We start from the raw sequence: 20,109 nt of genomic DNA on the forward strand, positions 1-20,109 counted from the left end.
CAAGCACACATAACCATACACAACCTTCCATCATAGCCAAACAACTTTTTATTAAAATGTACTAAAAATGTATTTCTATTTGTTTCTTTCTTGAGGCAGCAGTACAAATATTTTTAAGGTATCCCATATAATTTAAAGATTCAAAAACACATGCGCCTTCATTTCAGCATTTAAATAAAATGTGTATACACGTACCTGAACGTTGTTTGCTTTCTGAGCACTGTGGTTTGGTCTTATTGGTGGCAGCTTTGTGCAGCCCCTTTTCCTCTTTTCCATATCTACTGGCGCCTCTTGTCTTTTGATGTGAATTCTAAAGATCGATAAGCCTTTTAGTTTTTGGGGAACAGACCTCAGCCAATTACAATAAGCAGCAACGAAGCAAATGAGTACTATGGGAATGGTGAAAGGCGTGATTAATCTGATAACTTGTGTGACTTCACAGCCCCTTTATTACATCATAATTATGCCACAAGTACCATCTCTACATAAATATCAACTTGCTTAACCTGCTAAACCTTGCACGGTTCAAGGTTTTTTCCTTTAGATTTTAATCAATTTATCTGCTCATTCAACCACACGAAAATCAAGCCAACGTGTATCAGAAACAGTACACGCTGTAAACATCACACATGTAAAACCTAATAATGAAAGTTGAATCGCACAACGATGTCAGAATATGGCACAATTTAACTGTGGAACTAGGTGGAGAGAATCTGACTAGCAGTACATTGGTAAGGTTTGATGCATATCCCAAGATAAGTCATAAAGCCTTGAATAAAGATGAAGGCTAAGAGAGCAAAAGTTATGTAATTCTTCAAACATGAATACTAAACGTACAATTCTGGCAAACCATGTCAATTACAATCCATTATACTGATGTGTTTATTTGATTCATTGGAAGACAACGAGTGACTTGTGTTTGGAACATAGTCTTCCTTCCCAAAGTTATACTGACTTCTTATATTGACATTTTTTAAACATGTACAGACAATTTTATTCCCTGGAAAGTAACATATACACAAACAGACAGACACACACAAACACACATATATCAGATATTTTGTCAACTTTCAAATATAAAAGGCACAGCACTATTTTCAAATATAACAGTGTACTGTTTTATTTTAGTTCTGCACAAAGAGCATACAGCATGTATGTGTATATACGTGTACACGTGCGTGTTCAACTGTGTTATACACAATGCTGCAGTGGCCTGCTCTGCTTCAGCTTGCTCTTTACTGTGCTACACTTGACAGAGAGCTTTTCATGCTGCCTCTTGAGAATGTCTAGTTGGCTCTGCAGGTCCTCGCATGCATCCTTCACCTTCTCAAAATCCTGGAGCAGCTTCTTGTTTCTCAGCAGGCTGCAGCGCTGGCACAGGCGCAGATTGTCTGCACGCAGCTTGTCTTTAGTTATCATTACCCCTGCCAGAGCTTTCCGCTTGTTGCCGATCATTGCCTTTATCTTGGCCAGATTGGCTAGTTTGGCCTGGATCTCCAGCTCCACAAAGTTGATCGTTTCTTTGAGATGTGACTGGAACTGAGAGTGGAGGTACACAATACTGAGATTATTTTCTATGCCTTCAGGACTCTACTGTACAATACATCTTCCCATCCTACTCCGTGGCAATAAATTTACTGCATTTTCAGTTTTAAATGTGGGCTCGAAATGTCCAAGTTTTGTGGTGGGATTTATGGGATGGGTCTTGTTATGTTTTCAAGTCTACTTGACAGTTCCATGGCTATCTAAAAAATCAACAGAAGTTGCACCCACATTAGTCTTAATCTACTGAGTTTAATAGGACGTCATACCTCTCTAGTGCTGGTAATTCCTTTCTTTATTCGAATAACCTCCTCTTCATACTCCAAGATCATAGTCTTATAATTCTCATTTTCAAATTTCAGTTTTTCAGCCTTTGTCCTCTCCTCCAGTTCTCCAATAGCTTCTTCCCGGCTTTGTACCCTCATCTGCAGCGCAAGGTTCCGTATTTTTGCAGCAGTGAGCTTATTCTCCGTCTTCTGCTCAGCTGCAAGGAGCCGTTTCACCTCAACAAGAGCTGCCCGCTTTCCCAGCCGCCGGGCGAGAGCCGCAAGGAGTACTTCTTGCATCATCATGATGAAGGCTTGATATTCACAGTCCCACTGCTTCTTCTTCTCCTGGCACTGGGGCCGGAGTTCTTCAACTTGCTGCTGGTAGAGCTGTGATTTGCACTGCCACTGCAACTTTAGGTCCTCTAGAATTTTTAGCTGGTCCTGGTAGCCATGGCGACTCCGCCTTGTACACACAGGCATTGGCACGTTTTCCCTTTCCAACCAGTCAGCTATTATCATCTGCTGCTCGCTGTTCAACTGGCAGAGTTCATCCCTTTCTGACAGGAGGCTCTGCAGAAGCGCTTGGTGTTCCTTATACTCAGCTTCAAGATTATATCTCTCCATCTCCAGCTGCTCTTTGGAAGCTTCATTGTCATGACATCCATCCAGACCAGTCTTCTGCAGCTGCTCATATGAACCTAAATTTACGGGGCAGAGTTATACTAAAGAATCATCCAGTTCTATTAATTAACAGATGGCAACAGCTGATTTTGCCATCTTGAAATTGAGCTATGTTCAGATGAGAAGGCTCAGTTTAAAAATATATTACGACTCTTCGTATGAAACCATGTGTTAAAAACCAACAGGAATTAATTGCCATGTAATTTTCTCTAGAATGTATAGACTTTATAGTTCTTTACCTTTTTTTCTCTGAAATGGTAGTGGATGGCTACCATTGATTGGAGGTAGAACAAGTGGAGCAAAATGTGTGCTGTCTCTAGTTTCTGGACTGTGCACACCCACATCAAGAGCCTAAACAAAGTATACAAGGTATTTTTCACACAAGAATCTACATACTGACACACAAGCACACATAACCATACACAACCTTCCATCATAGCCAAACAACTTTTTATTAAAATGTACTAAAAATGTATTTCTATTTGTTTCTTTCTTGAGGCAGCAGTACAAATATTTTTAAGGTATCCCATATAATTTAAAGATTCAAAAACACATGCGCCTTCATTTCAGCATTTAAATAAAATGTGTATACACGTACCTGAACGTTGTTTGCTTTCTGAGCACTGTGGTTTGGTCTTATTGGTGGCAGCTTTGTGCAGCCCCTTTTCCTCTTTTCCATATCTACTGGCGCCTCTTGTCTTTTGATGTGAATTCTAAAGATCGATAAGCCTTTTAGTTTTTGGGGAACAGACCTCAGCCAATTACAATAAGCAGCAACGAAGCAAATGAGTACTATGGGAATGGTGAAAGGCGTGATTAATCTGATAACTTGTGTGACTCCACAGCCCCTTTATTACATCATAATTATGCCACAAGTACCATCTCTACATAAATATCAACTTGCTTAACCTGCTAAACCTTGCACGGTTCAAGGTTTTTTCCTTTAGATTTTAATCAATTTATCTGCTCATTCAACCACACGAAAATCAAGCCAACGTGTATCAGAAACAGTACACGCTGTAAACATCACACATGTAAAACCTAATAATGAAAGTTGAATCGCACAACGATGTCAAAATATGGCACAATTTAATTGTGGAACTAGGTGGAGAGAATCTGACTAGCAGTACATTGGTAAGGTTTGATGCATATCCCAAGATAAGTCATAAAGCCTTGAATAAAGATGAAGGCTAAGAGAGCAAAAGTTATGTAATTCTTCAAACATGAATACTAAACGTACAATTCTGGCAAACCATGTCAATTACAATCCATTATACTGATGTGTTTATTTGATTCATTGGAAGACAACGAGTGACTTGTGTTTGGAACATAGTCTTCCTTCCCAAAGTTATACTGACTTCTTATATTGACATTTTTTAAACATGTACAGACAATTGTATTCCCTGGAAAGTAACATATACACAAACAGACAGACACACACAAACACACATATATCAGATATATTGTCAACTTTCAAATATAAAAGGCACAGCACTATTTTCAAATATAACAGTGTACTGTTTTTATTTTAGTTCTGCACAAAGAGCATACAGCATGTATGTGTATATACGTGTACACGTGTGTGTTCAACTGTGTTATACACAATGCTGCAGTGGCCTGCTCTGCTTCAGCTTGCTCTTTACTGTGCTACACTTGACAGAGAGCTTTTCATGCTGCCTCTTGAGAATGTCTAGTTGGCTCTGTAGGTCCTCGCATGCATCCTTCACCTTCTCAGAATCCTGGAGCAGCTTCTTGTTTCTGAGCAGGCTGCAGCGCTGGCACAGGCGCAGATTGTCTGCACGCAGCTTGTCTTTAGTTATCATTACCCCTGCCAGAGCTTTCCGCTTGTTGCCGATCATTGCCTTTATCTTGGCCAGATTGGCTAGTTTGGCCTGGATCTCCAGCTCCACAAAGTTGATCGTTTCTTTGAGATGTGACTGGAACTGAGAGTGGAGGTACACAATACTGAGATTATTTTCTATGCCTTCAGGACTCTACTGTACAATACATCTTCCCATCCTACTCCGTGGCAATAAATTTACTGCATTTTCAGTTTTAAATGTGGGCTCGAAATTTCCAAGTTTTGTGGTGGGATTTATGGGATGGGTCTTGTTATGTTTTCAAGTCTACTTGACAGTTCCATGGCTATCTAAAAAATCAACAGAAGTTGCACCCACATTAGTCTTAATCTACTGAGTTTAATAGGACGTCATACCTCTCTAGTGCTGGTAATTCCTTTCTTTATTCGAATAACCTCCTCTTCATACTCCAAGATCATAGTCTTATAATTCTCATTTTCAAATTTCAGTTTTTCAGCCTTTGTCCTCTCCTCCAGTTCTCCAATAGCTTCTTCCCGGCTTTGTACCCTCATCTGCAGCGCAAGGTTCCGTATTTTTGCAGCAGTGAGCTTATTCTCCGTCTTCTGCTCAGCTGCAAGGAGCCGTTTCACCTCAACAAGAGCTGCCCGCTTTCCCAGCCGCCGGGCGAGAGCCGCAAGGAGTACTTCTTGCATCATCATGATGAAGGCTTGATATTCACAGTGCCACTGCTTCTTCTTCTCCTGGCACTGGGGCCGGAGTTCTTCAATTTGCTGCTGGTAGAGCTGTGATTTACACTGCCACTGCAACTTTAGGTCCTCTAGAATTTTTAGCTGGTCCTGGTAGCCATGGCGACTCCGCCTTGTACACACAGGCATTGGCACGTTTTCCCTTTCCAACCAGTCAGCTATTATCATCTGCTGCTCGCTGTTCAACTGGCAGAGTTCATCCCTTTCTGACAGGAGGCTCTGCAGAAGCGCTTGGTGTTCCTTATACTCAGCTTCAAGATTAGATCTCTCCATCTCCAGCTGCTCTTTGGAAGCTTCATTGTCATGACATCCATCCAGACCAGAGTCTTCTGCAGCTGCTCATATGAACCTAAATTTACGGGGCAGAGTTATACTAAAGAATCATCCAGTTCTATTAATTAACAGATGGCAACAGCTGATTTTGCCATCTTGAAATTGAGCTATGTTCAGATGAGAAGGCTCAGTTTAAAAATATATTACGACTCTTCGTATGAAACCATGTGTTAAAAACCAACAGGAATTAATTGCCATGTAATTTTCTCTAGAATGTATAGACTTTATAGTTCTTTACCTTTTTTTCTCTGAAATGGTAGTGGATGGCTACCATTGATTGGAGGTAGAACAAGTGGAGCAAAATGTGTGCTGTCTCTAGTTTCTGGACTGTGCACACCCACATCAAGAGCCTAAACAAAGTATACAAGGTATTTTTCACACAAGAATCTACATACTGACACACAAGCACACATAACCATACACAACCTTCCATCATAGCCAAACAACTTTTTATTAAAATGTACTAAAAATGTATTTCTATTTGTTTCTTTCTTGAGGCAGCAGTACAAATATTTTTAAGGTATCCCATATAATTTAAAGATTCAAAAACACATGCGCCTTCATTTCAGCATTTAAATAAAATGTGTATACACGTACCTGAACGTTGTTTGCTTTCTGAGCACTGTGGTTTGGTCTTATTGGTGGCAGCTTTGTGCAGCCCCTTTTCCTCTTTTCCATATCTACTGGCGCCTCTTGTCTTTTGATGTGAATTCTAAAGATCGATAAGCCTTTTAGTTTTTGGGGAACAGACCTCAGCCAATTACAATAAGCAGCAACGAAGCAAATGAGTACTATGGGAATGGTGAAAGGCGTGATTAATCTGATAACTTGTGTGACTTCACAGCCCCTTTATTACATCATAATTATGCCACAAGTACCATCTCTACATAAATATCAACTTGCTAAACCTGCTAAACCTTGCACGGTTCAAGGTTTTTTCCTTTAGATTTTAATCAATTTATCTGCTCATTCAACCACACGAAAATCAAGCCAACGTGTATCAGAAACAGTACACGCTGTAAACATCACACATGTAAAACCTAATAATGAAAGTTGAATCGAACAACGATGTCAGAATATGGCACAATTTAACTGTGGAACTAGGTGGAGAGAATCTGACTAGCAGTACATTGGTAAGGTTTGATGCATATCCCAAGATAAGTCATAAAGCCTTGAATAAAGATGAAGGCTAAGAGAGCAAAAGTTATGTAATTCTTCAAACATGAATACTAAACGTACAATTCTGGCAAACCATGTCAATTACAATCCATTATACTGATGTGTTTATTTGATTCATTGGAAGACAACGAGTGACTTGTGTTTGGAACATAGTCTTCCTTCCCAAAGTTATACTGACTTCTTATATTGACATTTTTTAAACATGTACAGACAATTGTATTCCCTGGAAAGTAACATATACACAAACAGACAGACACACACAAACACACATATATCAGATATTTTGTCAACTTTCAAATATAAAAGGCACAGCACTATTTTCAAATATAACAGTGTACTGTTTTTATTTTAGTTCTGCACAAAGAGCATACAGCATGTATGTGTATATACGTGTACACGTGTGTGTTCAACTGTGTTATACACAATGCCGCAGTGGCCTGCTCTGCTTCAGCTTGCTCTTTACTGTGCTACACTTGACAGAGAGCTTTTCATGCTGCCTCTTGAGAATGTCTAGTTGGCTCTGCAGGTCCTCGCATGCATCCTTCACCTTCTCAAAATCCTGGAGCAGCTTCTTGTTTCTCAGCAGGCTGCAGCGCTGGCAGAGGCGCAGATTGTCTGCACGCAGCTTGTCTTTAGTTATCATTACCCCTGCCAGAGCTTTCCGCTTGTTGCCGATCATTGCCTTTATCTTGGCCAGATTGGCTAGTTTGGCCTGGATCTCCAGCTCCACAAAGTTGATCGTTTCTTTGAGATGTGACTGGAACTGAGAGTGGAGGTACACAATACTGAGATTATTTTCTATGCCTTCAGGACTCTACTGTACAATACATCTTCCCATCCTACTCCGTGGCAATAAATTTACTGCATTTTCAGTTTTAAATGTGGGCTCGAAATTTCCAAGTTTTGTGGTGGGATTTATGGGATGGGTCTTGTTATGTTTTCAAGTCTACTTGACAGTTCCATGGCTATCTAAAAAATCAACAGAAGTTGCACCCACATTAGTCTTAATCTACTGAGTTTAATAGGACGTCATACCTCTCTAGTGCTGGTAATTCCTTTCTTTATTCGAATAACCTCCTCTTCATACTCCAAGATCATAGTCTTATAATTCTCATTTTCAAATTTCAGTTTTTCAGCCTTTGTCCTCTCCTCCAGTTCTCCAATAGCTTCTTCCCGGCTTTGTACCCTCATCTGCAGCGCAAGGTTCCGTATTTTTGCAGCAGTGAGCTTATTCTCCGTCTTCTGCTCAGCTGCAAGGAGCCGTTTCACCTCAACAAGAGCTGCCCGCTTTCCCAGCCGCCGGGCGAGAGCCGCAAGGAGTACTTCTTGCATCATCATGATGAAGGCTTGATATTCACAGTCCCACTGCTTCTTCTTCTCCTGGCACTGGGGCCGGAGTTCTTCAACTTGCTGCTGGTAGAGCTGAGATTTGCACTGCCACTGCAACTTTAGGTCCTCTAGAATTTTTAGCTGGTCCTGGTAGCCATGGCGACTCCGCCTTGTACACACAGGCATTGGCACGTTTTCCCTTTCCAACCAGTCAGCTATTATCATCTGCTGCTCGCTGTTCAACTGGCAGAGTTCATCCCTTTCTGACAGGAGGCTCTGCAGAAGCGCTTGGTGTTCCTTATACTCAGCTTCAAGATTATATCTCTCCATCTCCAGCTGCTCTTTGGAAGCTTCATTGTCATGACATCCATCCAGACCAGTCTTCTGCAGCTGCTCATATGAACCTAAATTTACGGGGCAGAGTTATACTAAAGAATCATCCAGTTCTATTAATTAACAGATGGCAACAGCTGATTTTGCCATCTTGAAATTGAGCTATGTTCAGATGAGAAGGCTCAGTTTAAAAATATATTACGACTCTTCGTATGAAACCATGTGTTAAAAACCAACAGGAATTAATTGCCATGTAATTTTCTCTAGAATGTATAGACTTTATAGTTCTTTACCTTTTTTTCTCTGAAATGGTAGTGGATGGCTACCATTGATTGGAGGTAGAACAAGTGGAGCAAAATGTGTGCTGTCTCTAGTTTCTGGACTGTGCACACCCACATCAAGAGCCTAAACAAAGTATACAAGGTATTTTTCACACAAGAATCTACATACTGACACACAAGCACACATAACCATACACAACCTTCCATCATAGCCAAACAACTTTTTATTAAAATGTACTAAAAATGTATTTCTATTTGTTTCTTTCTTGAGGCAGCAGTACAAATATTTTTAAGGTATCCCATATAATTTAAAGATTCAAAAACACATGCGCCTTCATTTCAGCATTTAAATAAAATGTGTATACACGTACCTGAACGTTGTTTGCTTTCTGAGCACTGTGGTTTGGTCTTATTGGTGGCAGCTTTGTGCAGCCCCTTTTCCTCTTTTCCATATCTACTGGCGCCTCTTGTCTTTTGATGTGAATTCTAAAGATCGATAAGCCTTTTAGTTTTTGGGGAACAGACCTCAGCCAATTACAATAAGCAGCAACGAAGCAAATGAGTACTATGGGAATGGTGAAAGGCGTGATTAATCTGATAACTTGTGTGACTTCACAGCCCCTTTATTACATCATAATTATGCCACAAGTACCATCTCTACATAAATATCAACTTGCTAAACCTGCTAAACCTTGCACGGTTCAAGGTTTTTTCCTTTAGATTTTAATCAATTTATCTGCTCATTCAACCACACGAAAATCAAGCCAACGTGTATCAGAAACAGTACACGCTGTAAACATCACACATGTAAAACCTAATAATGAAAGTTGAATCGCACAACGATGTCAGAATATGGCACAATTTAACTGTGGAACTAGGTGGAGAGAATCTGACTAGCAGTACATTGGTAAGGTTTGATGCATATCCCAAGATAAGTCATAAATCCTTGAATAAAGATGAAGGCTAAGAGAGCAAAAGTTATGTAATTCTTCAAACATGAATACTAAACGTACAATTCTGGCAAACCATGTCAATTACAATCCATTATACTGATGTGTTTATTTGATTCATTGGAAGACAACGAGTGACTTGTGTTTGGAACATAGTCTTCCTTCCCAAAGTTATACTGACTTCTTATATTGACATTTTTTAAACATGTACAGACAATTTTATTCCCTGGAAAGTAACATATACACAAACAGACAGACACACACAAACACACATATATCAGATATTTTGTCAACTTTCAAATATAAAAGGCACAGCACTATTTTCAAATATAACAGTGTACTGTTTTATTTTAGTTCTGCACAAAGAGCATACAGCATGTATGTGTATATACGTGTACACGTGCGTGTTCAACTGTGTTATACACAATGCTGCAGTGGCCTGCTCTGCTTCAGCTTGCTCTTTACTGTGCTACACTTGACAGAGAGCTTTTCATGCTGCCTCTTGAGAATGTCTAGTTGGCTCTGCAGGTCCTCGCATGCATCCTTCACCTTCTCAAAATCCTGGAGCAGCTTCTTGTTTCTCAGCAGGCTGCAGCGCTGGCACAGGCGCAGATTGTCTGCACGCAGCTTGTCTTTAGTTATCATTACCCCTGCCAGAGCTTTCCGCTTGTTGCCGATCATTGCCTTTATCTTGGCCAGATTGGCTAGTTTGGCCTGGATCTCCAGCTCCACAAAGTTGATCGTTTCTTTGAGATGTGACTGGAACTGAGAGTGGAGGTACACAATACTGAGATTATTTTCTATGCCTTCAGGACTCTACTGTACAATACATCTTCCCATCCTACTCCGTGGCAATAAATTTACTGCATTTTCAGTTTTAAATGTGGGCTCGAAATGTCCAAGTTTTGTGGTGGGATTTATGGGATGGGTCTTGTTATGTTTTCAAGTCTACGTGACAGTTCCATGGCTATCTAAAAAATCAACAGAAGTTGCACCCACATTAGTCTTAATCTACTGAGTTTAATAGGACGTCATACCTCTCTAGTGCTGGTAATTCCTTTCTTTATTCGAATAACCTCCTCTTCATACTCCAAGATCATAGTCTTATAATTCTCATTTTCAAATTTCAGTTTTTCAGCCTTTGTCCTCTCCTCCAGTTCTCCAATAGCTTCTTCCCGGCTTTGTACCCTCATCTGCAGCGCAAGGTTCCGTATTTTTGCAGCAGTGAGCTTATTCTCCGTCTTCTGCTCAGCTGCAAGGAGCCGTTTCACCTCAACAAGAGCTGCCCGCTTTCCCAGCCGCCGGGCGAGAGCCGCAAGGAGTACTTCTTGCATCATCATGATGAAGGCTTGATATTCACAGTCCCACTGCTTCTTCTTCTCCTGGCACTGGGGCCGGAGTTCTTCAACTTGCTGCTGGTAGAGCTGTGATTTGCACTGCCACTGCAACTTTAGGTCCTCTAGAATTTTTAGCTGGTCCTGGTAGCCATGGCGACTCCGCCTTGTACACACAGGCATTGGCACGTTTTCCCTTTCCAACCAGTCAGCTATTATCATCTGCTGCTCGCTGTTCAACTGGCAGAGTTCATCCCTTTCTGACAGGAGGCTCTGCAGAAGCGCTTGGTGTTCCTTATACTCAGCTTCAAGATTATATCTCTCCATCTCCAGCTGCTCTTTGGAAGCTTCATTGTCATGACATCCATCCAGACCAGTCTTCTGCAGCTGCTCATATGAACCTAAATTTACGGGGCAGAGTTATACTAAAGAATCATCCAGTTCTATTAATTAACAGATGGCAACAGCTGATTTTGCCATCTTGAAATTGAGCTATGTTCAGATGAGAAGGCTCAGTTTAAAAATATATTACGACTCTTCGTATGAAACCATGTGTTAAAAACCAACAGGAATTAATTGCCATTTAATTTTCTCTAGAATGTATAGACTTTATAGTTCTTTACCTTTTTTTCTCTGAAATGGTAGTGGATGGCTGCCATTGATTGGAGGTAGAACAAGTGGAGCAAAATGTGTGCTGTCTCTAGTTTCTGGACTGTGCACACCCACATCAAGAGCCTAAACAAAGTATACAAGGTATTTTTCACACAAGAATCTACATACTGACACACAAGCACACATAACCATACACAACCTTCCATCATAGCCAAACAACTTTTTATTAAAATGTACTAAAAATGTATTTCTATTTGTTTCTTTCTTGAGGCAGCAGTACAAATATTTTTAAGGTATCCCATATAATTTAAAGATTCAAAAACACATGCGCCTTCATTTCAGCATTTAAATAAAATGTGTATACACGTACCTGAACGTTGTTTGCTTTCTGAGCACTGTGGTTTGGTCTTATTGGTGGCAGCTTTGTGCAGCCCCTTTTCCTCTTTTCCATATCTACTGGCGCCTCTTGTCTTTTGATGTGAATTCTAAAGATCGATAAGCCTTTTAGTTTTTGGGGAACAGACCTCAGCCAATTACAATAAGCAGCAACGAAGCAAATGAGTACTATGGGAATGGTGAAAGGCGTGATTAATCTGATAACTTGTGTGACTTCACAGCCCCTTTATTACATCATAATTATGCCACAAGTACCATCTCTACATAAATATCAACTTGCTAAACCTGCTAAACCTTGCACGGTTCAAGGTTTTTTCCTTTAGATTTTAATCAATTTATCTGCTCATTCAACCACACGAAAATCAAGCCAACGTGTATCAGAAACAGTACACGCTGTAAACATCACACATGTAAAACCTAATAATGAAAGTTGAATCGCACAACGATGTCAGAATATGGCACAATTTAACTGTGGAACTAGGTGGAGAGAATCTGACTAGCAGTACATTGGTAAGGTTTGATGCATATCCCAAGATAAGTCATAAAGCCTTGAATAAAGATGAAGGCTAAGAGAGCAAAAGTTATGTAATTCTTCAAACATGAATACTAAACGTACAATTCTGGCAAACCATGTCAATTACAATCCATTATACTGATGTGTTTATTTGATTCATTGGAAGACAACGAGTGACTTGTGTTTGGAACATAGTCTTCCTTCCCAAAGTTATACTGACTTCTTATATTGACATTTTTTAAACATGTACAGACAATTTTATTCCCTGGAAAGTAACATATACACAAACAGACAGACACACACAAACACACATATATCAGATATTTTGTCAACTTTCAAATATAAAAGGCACAGCACTATTTTCAAATATAACAGTGTACTGTTTTATTTTAGTTCTGCACAAAGAGCATACAGCATGTATGTGTATATACGTGTACACGTGCGTGTTCAACTGTGTTATACACAATGCTGCAGTGGCCTGCTCTGCTTCAGCTTGCTCTTTACTGTGCTACACTTGACAGAGAGCTTTTCATGCTGCCTCTTGAGAATGTCTAGTTGGCTCTGCAGGTCCTCGCATGCATCCTTCACCTTCTCAAAATCCTGGAGCAGCTTCTTGTTTCTCAGCAGGCTGCAGCGCTGGCACAGGCGCAGATTGTCTGCACGCAGCTTGTCTTTAGTTATCATTACCCCTGCCAGAGCTTTCCGCTTGTTGCCGATCATTGCCTTTATCTTGGCCAGATTGGCTAGTTTGGCCTGGATCTCCAGCTCCACAAAGTTGATCGTTTCTTTGAGATGTGACTGGAACTGAGAGTGGAGGTACACAATACTGAGATTATTTTCTATGCCTTCAGGACTCTACTGTACAATACATCTTCCCATCCTACTCCGTGGCAATAAATTTACTGCATTTTCAGTTTTAAATGTGGGCTCGAAATGTCCAAGTTTTGTGGTGGGATTTATGGGATGGGTCTTGTTATGTTTTCAAGTCTACGTGACAGTTCCATGGCTATCTAAAAAATCAACAGAAGTTGCACCCACATTAGTCTTAATCTACTGAGTTTAATAGGACGTCATACCTCTCTAGTGCTGGTAATTCCTTTCTTTATTCGAATAACCTCCTCTTCATACTCCAAGATCATAGTCTTATAATTCTCATTTTCAAATTTCAGTTTTTCAGCCTTTGTCCTCTCCTCCAGTTCTCCAATAGCTTCTTCCCGGCTTTGTACCCTCATCTGCAGCGCAAGGTTCCGTATTTTTGCAGCAGTGAGCTTATTCTCCGTCTTCTGCTCAGCTGCAAGGAGCCGTTTCACCTCAACAAGAGCTGCCCGCTTTCCCAGCCGCCGGGCGAGAGCCGCAAGGAGTACTTCTTGCATCATCATGATGAAGGCTTGATATTCACAGTCCCACTGCTTCTTCTTCTCCTGGCACTGGGGCCGGAGTTCTTCAACTTGCTGCTGGTAGAGCTGTGATTTGCACTGCCACTGCAACTTTAGGTCCTCTAGAATTTTTAGCTGGTCCTGGTAGCCATGGCGACTCCGCCTTGTACACACAGGCATTGGCACGTTTTCCCTTTCCAACCAGTCAGCTATTATCATCTGCTGCTCGCTGTTCAACTGGCAGAGTTCATCCCTTTCTGACAGGAGGCTCTGCAGAAGCGCTTGGTGTTCCTTATACTCAGCTTCAAGATTAGATCTCTCCATCTCCAGCTGCTCTTTGGAAGCTTCATTGTCATGACATCCATCCAGACCAGTCTTCTGCAGCTGCTCATATGAACCTAAATTTACGGGGCAGAGTTATACTAAAGAATCATCCAGTTCTATTAATTAACAGATGGCAACAGCTGATTTTGCCATCTTGAAATTGAGCTATGTTCAGATGAGAAGGCTCAGTTTAAAAATATATTACGACTCTTCGTATGAAACCATGTGTTAAAAACCAACAGGAATTAATTGCCATGTAATTTTCTCTAGAATGTATAGACTTTATAGTTCTTTACCTTTTTTTCTCTGAAATGGTAGTGGATGGCTGCCATTGATTGGAGGTAGAACAAGTGGAGCAAAATGTGTGCTGTCTCTAGTTTCTGGACTGTGCACACCCACATCAAGAGCCTAAACAAAGTATACAAGGTATTTTTCACACAAGAATCTACATACTGACACACAAGCACACATAACCATACACAACCTTCCATCATAGCCAAACAACTTTTTATTAAAATGTACTAAAAATGTATTTCTATTTGTTTCTTTCTTGAGGCAGCAGTACAAATATTTTTAAGGTATCCCATATAATTTAAAGATTCAAAAACACATGCGCCTTCATTTCAGCATTTAAATAAAATGTGTATACACGTACCTGAACGTTGTTTGCTTTCTGAGCACTGTGGTTTGGTCTTATTGGTGGCAGCTTTGTGCAGCCCCTTTTCCTCTTTTCCATATCTACTGGCGCCTCTTGTCTTTTGATGTGAATTCTAAAGATCGATAAGCCTTTTAGTTTTTGGGGAACAGACCTCAGCCAATTACAATAAGCAGCAACGAAGCAAATGAGTACTATGGGAATGGTGAAAGGCGTGATTAATCTGATAACTTGTGTGACTTCACAGCCCCTTTATTACATCATAATTATGCCACAAGTACCATCTCTACATAAATATCAACTTGCTTAACCTGCTAAACCTTGCACGGTTCAAGGTTTTTTCCTTTAGATTTTAATCAATTTATCTGCTCATTCAACCACATGAAAATCAAGCCAACGTGTATCAGAAACAGTACACGCTGTAAACATCACACATGTAAAACCTAATAATGAAAGTTGAATCGCACAACGATGTCAAAATATGGCACAATTTAACTGTGGAACTAGGTGGAGAGAATCTGACTAGCAGTACATTGGTAAGGTTTGATGCATATCCCAAGATAAGTCATAAAGCCTTGAATAAAGATGAAGGCTAAGAGAGCAAAAGTTATGTAATTCTTCAAACATGAATACTAAACGTACAATTCTGGCAAACCATGTCAATTACAATCCATTATACTGATGTGTTTATTTGATTCATTGGAAGACAACGAGTGACTTGTGTTTGGAACATAGTCTTCCTTCCCAAAGTTATACTGACTTCTTATATTGACATTTTTTAAACATGTACAGACAATTGTATTCCCTGGAAAGTAACATATACACAAACAGACAGACACACACAAACACACATATATCAGATATATTGTCAACTTTCAAATATAAAAGGCACAGCACTATTTTCAAATATAACAGTGTACTGTTTTTATTTTAGTTCTGCACAAAGAGCATACAGCATGTATGTGTATATACGTGTACACGTGTGTGTTCAACTGTGTTATACACAATGCCGCAGTGGCCTGCTCTGCTTCAGCTTGCTCTTTACTGTGCTACACTTGACAGAGAGCTTTTCATGCTGCCTCTTGAGAATGTCTAGTTGGCTCTGTAGGTCCTCGCATGCATCCTTCACCTTCTCAAAATCCTGGAGCAGCTTCTTGTTTCTGAGCAGGCTGCAGCGCTGGCACAGGCGCAGATTGTCTGCACGCAGCTTGTCTTTAGTTATCATTACCCCTGCCAGAGCTTTCCGCTTGTTGCCGATCATTGCCTTTATCTTGGCCAGATTGGCTAGTTTGGCCTGGATCTCCAGCTCCACAAAGTTGATCGTTTCTTTGAGATGTGACTGGAACTGAGAGTGGAGGTACACAATACTGAGATTATTTTCTATGCCTTCAGGACTCTACTGTACAATACATCTTCCCATCCTACTCCGTGGCAATAAATTTACTGCATTTTCAGTTTTAAATGTGGGCTCGAAATTTCCAAGTTTTGTGGTGGGATTTATGGGATGGGTCTTGTTATGTTTTCAAGTCTACTTGACAGTTCCATGGCTATCTAAAAAATCAACAGAAGTTGCACCCACATTAGTCTTAATCTACTGAGTTTAATAGGACGTCATACCTCTCTAGTGCTGGTAATTCCTTTCTTTATTCGAATAACCTCCTCTTCATACTCCAAGATCATAGTCTTATAATTCTCATTTTCAAATTTCAGTTTTTCAGCCTTTGTCCTCTCCTCCAGTTCTCCAATAGCTTCTTCCCGGCTTTGTACCCTCATCTGCAGCGCAAGGTTCCGTATTTTTGCAGCAGTGAGCTTATTCTCCGTCTTCTGCTCAGCTGCAAGGAGCCGTTTCACCTCAACAAGAGCTGCCCGCTTTCCCAGCCGCCGGGCGAGAGCCGCAAGGAGTACTTCTTGCATCATCATGATGAAGGCTTGATATTCACAGTCCCACTGCTTCTTCTTCTCCTGGCACTGGGGCCGGAGTTCTTCAACTTGCTGCTGGTAGAGCTGTGATTTGCACTGCCACTGCAACTTTAGGTCCTCTAGAATTTTTAGCTGGTCCTGGTAGCCATGGCGACTCCGCCTTGTACACACAGGCATTGGCACGTTTTCCCTTTCCAACCAGTCAGCTATTATCATCTGCTGCTCGCTGTTCAACTGGCAGAGTTCATCCCTTTCTGACAGGAGGCTCTGCAGAAGCGCTTGGTGTTCCTTATACTCAGCTTCAAGATTAGATCTCTCCATCTCCAGCTGCTCTTTGGAAGCTTCATTGTCATGACATCCATCCAGACCAGTCTTCTGCAGCTGCTCATATGAACCTAAATTTACGGGGCAGAGTTATACTAAAGAATCATCCAGTTCTATTAATTAACAGATGGCAACAGCTGATTTTGCCATCTTGAAATTGAGCTATGTTCAGATGAGAAGGCTCAGTTTAAAAATATATTACGACTCTTCGTATGAAACCATGTGTTAAAAACCAACAGGAATTAATTGCCATGTAATTTTCTCTAGAATGTATAGACTTTATAGTTCTTTACCTTTTTTTCTCTGAAATGGTAGTGGATGGCTGCCATTGATTGGAGGTAGAACAAGTGGAGCAAAATGTGTGCTGTCTCTAGTTTCTGGACTGTGCACACCCACATCAAGAGCCTAAACAAAGTATACAAGGTATTTTTCACACAAGAATCTACATACTGACACACAAGCACACATAACCATACACAACCTTCCATCATAGCCAAACAACCTTTTATTAAAATGTACTAAAAATGTATTTCTATTTGTTTCTTTCTTGAGGCAGCAGTACAAATATTTTTAAGGTATCCCATATAATTTAAAGATTCAAAAACACATGCGCCTTCATTTCAGCATTTAAATAAAATGTGTATACACGTACCTGAACGTTGTTTGCTTTCTGAGCACTGTGGTTTGGTCTTATTGGTGGCAGCTTTGTGCAGCCCCTTTTCCTCTTTTCCATATCTACTGGCGCCTCTTGTCTTTTGATGTGAATTCTAAAGATCGATAAGCCTTTTAGTTTTTGGGGAACAGACCTCAGCCAATTACAATAAGCAGCAACGAAGCAAATGAGTACTATGGGAATGGTGAAAGGCGTGATTAATCTGATAACTTGTGTGACTTCACAGCCCCTTTATTACATCATAATTATGCCACAAGTACCATCTCTACATAAATATCAACTTGCTAAACCTGCTAAACCTTGCACGGTTCAAGGTTTTTTCCTTTAGATTTTAATCAATTTATCTGCTCATTCAACCACACGAAAATCAAGCCAACGTGTATCAGAAACAGTACACGCTGTAAACATCACACATGTAAAACCTAATAATGAAAGTTGAATCGCACAACGATGTCAGAATATGGCACAATTTAACTGTGGAACTAGGTGGAGAGAATCTGACTAGCAGTACATTGGTAAGGTTTGATGCATATCCCAAGATAAGTCATAAAGCCTTGAATAAAGATGAAGGCTAAGAGAGCAAAAGTTATGTAATTCTTCAAACATGAATACTAAACGTACAATTCTGGCAAACCATGTCAATTACAATCCATTATACTGATGTGTTTATTTGATTCATTGGAAGACAACGAGTGACTTGTGTTTGGAACATAGTCTTCCTTCCCAAAGTTATACTGACTTCTTATATTGACATTTTTTAAACATGTACAGACAATTGTATTCCCTGGAAAGTAACATATACACAAACAGACAGACACACACAAACACACATATATCAGATATTTTGTCAACTTTCAAATATAAAAGGCACAGCACTATTTTCAAATATAACAGTGTACTGTTTTTATTTTAGTTCTGCACAAAGAGCATACAGCATGTATGTGTATATACGTGTACACGTGTGTGTTCAACTGTGTTATACACAATGCCGCAGTGGCCTGCTCTGCTTCAGCTTGCTCTTTACTGTGCTACACTTGACAGAGAGCTTTTCATGCTGCCTCTTGAGAATGTCTAGTTGGCTCTGCAGGTCCTCGCATGCATCCTTCACCTTCTCAAAATCCTGGAGCAGCTTCTTGTTTCTCAGCAGGCTGCAGCGCTGGCACAGGCGCAGATTGTCTGCACGCAGCTTGTCTTTAGTTATCATTACCCCTGCCAGAGCTTTCCACTTGTTGCCGATCATTGCCTTTATCTTGGCCAGATTGGCTAGTTTGGCCTGGATCTCCAGCTCCACAAAGTTGATCGTTTCTTTGAGATGTGACTGGAACTGAGAGTGGAGGTACACAATACTGAGATTATTTTCTATGCCTTCAGGACTCTACTGTACAATACATCTTCCCATCCTACTCCGTGGCAATAAATTTACTGCATTTTCAGTTTTAAATGTGGGCTCGAAATTTCCAAGTTTTGTGGTGGGATTTATGGGATGGGTCTTGTTATGTTTTCAAGTCTACTTGACAGTTCCATGGCTATCTAAAAAATCAACAGAAGTTGCACCCACATTAGTCTTAATCTACTGAGTTTAATAGGACGTCATACTTCTCTAGTGCTGGTAATTCCTTTCTTTATTCGAATAACCTCCTCTTCATACTCCAAGATCATAGTCTTATAATTCTCATTTTCAAATTTCAGTTTTTCAGCCTTTGTCCTCTCCTCCAGTTCTCCAATAGCTTCTTCCCGGCTTTGTACCCTCATCTGCAGCGCAAGGTTCCGTATTTTTGCAGCAGTGAGCTTATTCTCCGTCTTCTGCTCAGCTGCAAGGAGCCGTTTCACCTCAACAAGAGCTGCCCGCTTTCCCAGCCGCCGGGCGAGAGCCGCAAGGAGTACTTCTTGCATCATCATGATGAAGGCTTGATATTCACAGTCCCACTGCTTCTTCTTCTCCTGGCACTGGGGCCGGAGTTCTTCAATTTGCTGCTGGTAGAGCTGTGATTTACACTGCCACTGCAACTTTAGGTCCTCTAGAATTTTTAGCTGGTCCTGGTAGCCATGGCGACTCCGCCTTGTACACACAGGCATTGGCACGTTTTCCCTTTCCAACCAGTCAGCTATTATCATCTGCTGCTCGCTGTTCAACTGGCAGAGTTCATCCCTTTCTGACAGGAGGCTCTGCAGAAGCGCTTGGTGTTCCTTATACTCAGCTTCAAGATTAGATCTCTCCATCTCCAGCTGCTCTTTGGAAGCTTCATTGTCATGACATCCATCCAGACCAGTCTTCTGCAGCTGCTCATATGAACCTAAATTTACGGGGCAGAGTTATACTAAAGAATCATCCAGTTCTATTAATTAACAGATGGCAACAGCTGATTTTGCCATCTTGAAATTGAGCTATGTTCAGATGAGAAGGCTCAGTTTAAAAATATATTACGACTCTTCGTATGAAACCATGTGTTAAAAACCAACAGGAATTAATTGCCATGTAATTTTCTCTAGAATGTATAGACTTTATAGTTCTTTACCT

The sequence above is a fragment of the Electrophorus electricus genome, chromosome 1 (assembly GCF_041902795.1).
Source record: "Electrophorus electricus isolate QZ-2024a chromosome 1, ASM4190279v1, whole genome shotgun sequence".
Lineage (NCBI taxonomy): Eukaryota > Metazoa > Chordata > Actinopteri > Gymnotiformes > Gymnotidae > Electrophorus > Electrophorus electricus.